The sequence below is a fragment of the Acanthochromis polyacanthus genome, chromosome 10, assembly GCF_021347895.1.
Source record: "Acanthochromis polyacanthus isolate Apoly-LR-REF ecotype Palm Island chromosome 10, KAUST_Apoly_ChrSc, whole genome shotgun sequence".
Classification (NCBI taxonomy): domain Eukaryota; kingdom Metazoa; phylum Chordata; class Actinopteri; family Pomacentridae; genus Acanthochromis; species Acanthochromis polyacanthus.
The window spans coordinates 1,774,546-1,781,763 of NC_067122.1; the positions used below are offsets into that span (position 1 = coordinate 1,774,546).

General features: G+C 44.4%; 1 long non-coding RNA gene across 2 annotated transcripts; it reads left to right on the top strand.

Moving 5' to 3' along the window:
- The first annotated feature begins 4,649 nt into the window (after positions 1–4,649).
- Positions 4,650–5,657, top strand: LOC127535885 (uncharacterized). 2 transcript variants are annotated; one of them, XR_007944765.1, is made up of 4 exons: positions 4,650–5,000; positions 5,035–5,170; positions 5,205–5,374; positions 5,443–5,657. It is a non-coding gene; the product is annotated as an uncharacterized LOC127535885 (long non-coding RNA). The 2 variants fall into 2 exon arrangements; XR_007944766.1 differs by having other exon boundaries at positions 5,205–5,340.
- The last annotated feature ends 1,561 nt before the right edge of the window (positions 5,658–7,218 follow it).

Below are 7,218 nucleotides of genomic sequence, written 5' to 3' on the forward strand. Positions count from 1 at the left end.
CCAGAACCTTCATTTTATCTGTGTAACACATGTATAAATCATAAAACTTGGGGCAACAATGAGACTTTAAACTCTTCTTGTACATTTAGTGTTTTCAGCAGCATGTTTCAGTTTTGTCTGCTGAGCTAGCGCTCATTTAGCACTTTTACGGATTGAGAGAGACTTTGAAATGAAGCTAAACTTGTCTTCCTTCTGTCTTTAAGCCTAACCAGTCTTGGTTTCTTACTGTATGTCCAATGACTTTAGACCCACTGGTATTACATTACACCAATATTGGATTATTATTTTTATAGCGGCACTATTTTTGACTAAAACTACAACTGTGTTCACACAACTCTTTTCAAACTGTCTGTGCAGAATCAGTGAAGGTTAAGGGCATCCCATAGATGATCTGTTTTGTATTGATCAGCCTAGTAAATACATAATCGGTCACACTGCATCATATTCATCACATCAGAGGTGACTGGACCGCATCATCGATGGACCACATCCTATTTTTAATATCGGGACAATATTGGCCCCATATAGAGCTCTACCTTTATTATACATACAGTAAATGAACAGACATTCATATCCTATTCAGTCTATCAAATGCGAATTATCCATCATAACAAAGACCTTGGCTTTGCCAGATTTCCTTCCAGTTATTACTGGTTATTACCGCCGATGAAAATATGAAATCCCAATCTCTGATTTACCCCCAGCCGCTGTGTGTGCAAAGCTCAGCTCATTTCAATCACCAACGGCAGCATCTTGATTTACAGGGACCACTGTTTTAATAGAGCTAGCCATGGTCAAATTTAAACCAGCCCGATTAATCAGCTAAACATTCAATATCCCCCGTTCAGCAGGCGAGCAGGAAGCACACGCGGCTTCTCAATATGAATTTTCCGGGAGATTTCTCTATTGATTGACGGACAGATGATTTGTGAGATACATTGTGTGGGGATCAATAGGCGGCCAGTCGATAGCTCATCGGCAGAAATAAACCGCGGTGACACGAAGGCCACAAAGTCAAGTTTGCATGTCAAAAACGAAGACGTACAAACCGTCTCCGGTCGACGCAGGGACTCAAACCGGCAACGCTTCAGCCGCAGGCCCGCCGGTGCAGGGCTGCAGGGAGCCGATGGGCTTTAATAAAGTAGAGAGGCACACAGCCTGAGCAGACAGCAGGGTGGCCACTGACTTTTACAGCAATCACACTCGTGTTTCTCTTTTACACACACACTGCTGCTATTTTATTGGAGTTCCACTTTACTGCTTCGCTCTGCAGGGAGACCTCTGTCTTCACTGTGTGTGTGTGTGTGTGTGTGTGTGTGTGTGTGTGTGTGTGTGTGTGTGTGTGTGTGTGTGTGTCCAGCCATACGAGCGGCTGTGTGTGAAGGAACAGTGAGGTTAGAGCGGTGTCAAAGCCAAGCGGATGATGAATGGCGTTAGTTTAGTCTGTCATTACAGACTAGTGTTTTATGTAGGGGTCAACTCTAATGGAGGAGAGGAGAGAAAAGGAGAGGAGAGGTTCTGCTTTCATTGAATCATTGAAACGCTGATACACAGATTACAGTGAAACAATCACTTAAAGGCAAGAAAATCCTCCACAGCGGCCTGCATATCGTCTGTGGTCTGATAATAAGACCGGCTCCACACCAGATGGCACATAGAAAGTTCACAAATGTGTGCACAGCGGCTGTTTTTGCCCAATAACTGAGACCAAATATGAACCAAGCGAATCCTCTACAACGCCCTGAGACCACCCCCCACCCCCCAATCTGTGGTTGGTGTCCATGCACATCCTCACCTTGCACATGAACCTAAAGTTTTCCACCTTCCTCCACACATGCTGAGCACTTCCTGTGTGCTTCAGCTGCTGCATTCTGATTGGTCGCATCACTCAACGGGCCATTAATTGATTTGCAGTAGAGGTGAGACCAAGAACAGCTGTTCAGCTTCAACTAATTCTGTTGATTAAAAGGAGCTCACCGATTGGATGGACTTTTACTGCTTTAACAGCTCTGAGGTGAACTGAGCAGCAGCGCTTCAGCACACTCTGCTGGCAAAACGCGGTCATAACTTTTGGAATTTGGGATATTTAACTGTCACATTCCATGCTTAGTTGTCTTGTAGATAGTGAGATAAATGTAGGATTCTGAGTTTGTAATGGACAAAAGATTCAAGATTCAAGAGGTTTTTTGTCATGTGCACAGAAACTATTTTGCTGATCCTCTTTAACCCTTTCCTTCTGATGTGCAAGTTGTTCTTTTTTTATCCAGTTGCTTTTTACTCCTCTCCAATATAGAAATGCAGAGGGGGAAAGACATTTTGCTAAGCCAGTTGTTTTCTAGTCTTATTACATGTCTATTAGAATGGATGCCGCCACTGAATGGGTGTGAAACGGCATCGAAACTTCAGAAAAACAGGATAAATCTTGAACATTTAGAAGTGGATATGCATGCAGATGGGTAACATAACATCAAGACATCAGCTTGGACATCGTTGTCAGTAAAATATTAAAAATTTTGAAGCCCAAATGTTCTCCAATTCTGGGATGGCTCAAAAAGGGTGTAAAAAGTAGAACGCTGACCGAACAAACAAGCAGACATCAACAGACGGCAGCAGCGACCACAAACGCATCTGTGAAGCGGGTGTTGCTGGGATGAAGTGAAAAAGAGGTGATGGAGAGACTGAAGGGAGGACAGAGGGAGAAAGAAGTCACAGAGGAGGAGAGAGAGGGATGAACATGGAGGACGGAGTGGAGAGAGAGAGAGAGAGAGAGAGAGAGAGAGAGAGAGAGAGAGAGAGAGAGAGGGAGAGTGGTTAAAGGACAAACTCCCTGTGGTCACTTTGGGTGATGGGGCATGACTAACCTCACACACACACACACACACACACACACACACACACACACACACGGACACACACATGTGCTGGTGACCTGTCAGGAGGTTGGCAGGGCGCTGCGGAGACAGCCAGGATGTTTTAGTAATCTCCACCAATCAGCTGCCTGCTAGTCTGTGTAATAAAGCGAGTGTGTGTGGGAACAAAGAGGGAGAAGGATTTGCTCTAGTTGTTTTAAATTACAGCCTGCACTCTCTAGGTGAATAACCCCTCACCTACACACTCAGCCAACACACACAGACACACACACTCACCAGCGATGGCCGGTGAACGCTATATTAGCCGCCATGAATGGTGCGACCAGCAGCCTGAACACGGAGGACAGCAGGCTGACCAACCTTGTTATTAAGTCAGGGTGGCCAAACACAACCAAGCAGCAACACGAATTAAAGCGGCCCCCACAGCAGCCTGTCACGGGGCTTCACACCGGGGCCACACCGGGCGACACTTTGATGTGTTTTAACCCTGAAGCAGGTACACAACAAATAGTTATTTCCAGCTGCACTCCGGGGACGGAGGGTTACATACATGCAAACAGCAGACCTGGGAGTTGCCCGGTGTGAGGCCTGCTGATGCTCTCCATCCATCCATTGACTGTAAACCGCCTGGACAGGGCTACACGTAGAGACCAAGCACACATCTGGACAATTTAGAGTCACCAAATACCTCAGCATGTTTCTGGACTGAGGGAGGAAGCTGGAAAACCCAGTGAGAACATGCAAACTCCACACAGAAACATCCCAGATCTTCTAGCTGTGAAGCGGCAGAGCTAACCACTGATCACTGTGCAGCCCCAGTAACTCTATTTTTCTTCAGTAATGTTCCCTTCTTTACACTGAAATACGCCATATCAGCAAGAATTAAAGACAAGACATAGAAACCAGTGGTGAGAGCAGCGATGTTGTTTGGTTTAGAGACACTGAGGAAAAGACAGGAGGCAGAGCTGGAGGTAGCAGAGACTAAAATGTTTAGGCTCTCTTTGGTGGTGACCAGGATGGACAGGATCAGGAATGAGGACATCAGAGGGACAACACATGTTAGATGTTTTGGAGATGAAGCCACAGAGGCCAGACTGAGATGGTTTGGATGGAAGCAGATGATTGGCTGTGGTGAGCCCCGAAGGGAGAAGCCCACAGGAGAGAAGAAGAAGAAAAAATATGCTGTCATTTACTTTAACGTTTTACAGAACGGTTTTCTACCCTAGTTATTACATGGTCCCTCATAAAATAATCGCTGCTGTAAAAAGCCAATAAAGCAATAGAGGACATATAGCGCTGTGCAGAAGTAAATCTGTAAAGTTAAATCTTCTATTTTTGCATATTTATCGCATGTCAGTGTTCCAGATCATCAAACTGATATTTGTCCGTATAGAATATTAGGCAGAGATAACCCACAAAACACAAAATACAGTTTTTGAATGAGGATTTGTTGAAGATTTACAGAAAACCAATATGTCTGACTTGCTCCCACAGTCCAAAAACATGCTGAGGTTAATTCTCAGAAACACTCCCACAATTTAATCAGTTGTTCCTTGGATCATTTCTGATGGATAAGTCCTGATAAGTCCATAGTGGTGGGTTTTTAGTAGGATCTCAATCATGTGATCGTCAGCAGGCAGCTGATGTAGTGTTCTCTTGTTGTCATGGTTACAGTGACGCTGTGCTGCTATCTGACAAGGATACAGAAATCTGTAACAAATCCGTGGATCCAGACTATAAGCTGCATCACTGTAAACATCTAATCATTTGGTCCTCAGCTGGTCGTTGTGTCATTTCTGACCTTCCCTGAAAATTTCATCTAAATCTGTTTGTTCTATTTTGAGTAATGCTGCTGACAGACAGACGGACAAACCAAAGCCAATCGTTGCATAAATCCACCATGTTCACTGACGGAGTAAAAATATGAATTTTAGAGGAAATAAAACTGGAGGTTGTGTAGTGAAACAACAGGATTGTTCAACTGGACTTGGTTCTCGAAGACGTTCCACCTCTTGCCCAAGATGAGAGGTGGAACGTCTTCAAGAACCATCCAAGATGAGAGGTGGAACGTCTTCCAGAACCATCCAAGATGAGAGGTGGAACGTCTTCGAGAACCATCCAAGATGAGAGGTGGAACGTCTTCCAGAACCATCCAAGATGAGAGGTGGAACGTCTTCGAGAACCATCCAAGATGAGAGGTGGAACGTCTTCCAGAACCATCCAAGATGAGAGGTGGAACGTCTTCCAGAACCATCCAAGATGAGAGGTGGAACGTCTTCGAGAACCATCCAAGATGAGAGGTGGAACGTCTTCCAGAACCATCCAAGATGAGAGGTGGAACGTCTTCGAGAACCATCCAAGATGAGAGGTGGAACGTCTTCCAGAACCATCCAAGATGAGAGGTGGAACGTCTTCCAGAACCATCCAAGATGAGAGGTGGAACGTCTTCGAGAACCATCCAAGATGAGAGGTGGAACGTCTTCCAGAACCATCCAAGATGAGAGGTGGAACGTCTTCCAGAAGCATCCAAGATGAGAGGTGGAACGTCTTCAAGAACCATCCAAGATGAGAGGTGGAACGTCTTCGAGAACCATCCAAGATGAGAGGTGGAACGTCTTCCAGAACCATCCAAGATGAGAGGTGGAACGTCTTCCAGAACCATCCAAGATGAGAGGTGGAACGTCTTCAAGAACCATCCAAGATGAGAGGTGGAACGTCTTCCAGAACCATCCAAGATGAGAGGTGGAACGTCTTCAAGAACCATCCAAGATGAGAGGTGGAACGTCTTCGAGAACCTCTTGTAGGTTCTCGAAGACGTTCCACCTCTTCAAGAACCTTCTGTGTAAGTTCTTGAAGACGTTTTCATGGTCCTTGGATTTGGATAAACATTTCATTCAAATCCGTCAGTTTTTGAGTAATGTTGACAAATGTACGTTGATCGTCACATAACTAATGAACAAAAACTCCACAGATTTTCACGTGTTTTCATTTTAGATCCACTTTATGGAACACTCTTCACCTCCAGCAGGATGTCTCTGCATCGGCCTCATGTATCGCCTAGCTGTGGTGGTTGCGGTGTTTTGTGATGGGAGGTGTGTGTCGGTGTGTGTCCAGGGCGCTCTCAGGGTCAGTGTAATGCTGTGGGTTCAAGCGCAGCCCTCAGCTGGATGTCATCCCCACTCTGCCTGCCGGGCTTCAGCACCGCTAACCTCTGCCTACGGTGGGGCTACAGGGTCAATATGCTGTTTTACCAACAGGAAAGTGATTCTCCGCAGCTGTCAACATCCATCAGCCTCAATCACACAAACACACACACGGGTCAGCCGCTCAGCCGCACACACACACCAACACACACCGGGGTCAGCCGCTCATAAAGCCGTAAACAACAGAAAATGGTATGTGGCTGAAAAAGTGTCAGCTCAATTGGATTCTGCAAACACTGCTCTGTTTTTCCAGCAGCTCCTTTATTTTCTCTGTCCATGTTGATATGTCTTCTATCTTCTCTGCTCGCCTCGAGGTTTTTACTCCATCTAAAGGCTATCTGAGTGGCTGATGCTTATGGCTCTGTATTTTTCCCCTTTTACTCACCAGTTGGCTCCCTCAGACTTCAGCCATTTTCTGTCTTATCTGTGCTGAGAATGTGAACGCTGGCGATAGACCAAAATTGACCAAACGCTTTCAATTATTCCCGAAGAGGCTGGATCACAGCGGATTTTTAACAGCAATCAAACTTTATTTGTATATTGGAGAGAATTTAGCAATAGCACACTTCAGATGTGACATAATTTGAGAGTAAAGCAGTCAAAATGAACCGATAAACTGAAAAAGGCTCTTTTAGCGTCCCAGTAGAGGCTGCTGTGAGTAGAACAAATAACATCACGGATATTTTGCACTTCCTTGCCATTCTTACGGCTGTTTCATCCATTTTCGGATCATGAGTGACTGAATATCACATCGAGGTATCTTGCAGATCAAAGCTGTGAGTTTTTTGCCCAGTAACTGAGGGCAAAAAGGAAAGAGTTGATCCTCTGTTTAAACTGTCACAGCTGCATTTTGTTCGTTACAAATCCATCAAAGGTTCAAACAGCACACATTTGTGGAACTGTGAAAAAGTGAAATATTTGTCATATTATTATTTTTTTCTTAACCTGATGTGATCTAATGTGAACACTAAAAATATTTGTGTAATAAATCTCATCAGTGTGAAATACATCAGTTTTATCACAACATGTGCAAAACGGTATTACCTAAAAGAATAAATGCATCTTCTAATATTTCAGTTTTTGTAACAATCATGCAATAATAATACATAATATGTATTTTTTTGTCAAATTTATTTCTTATGAAG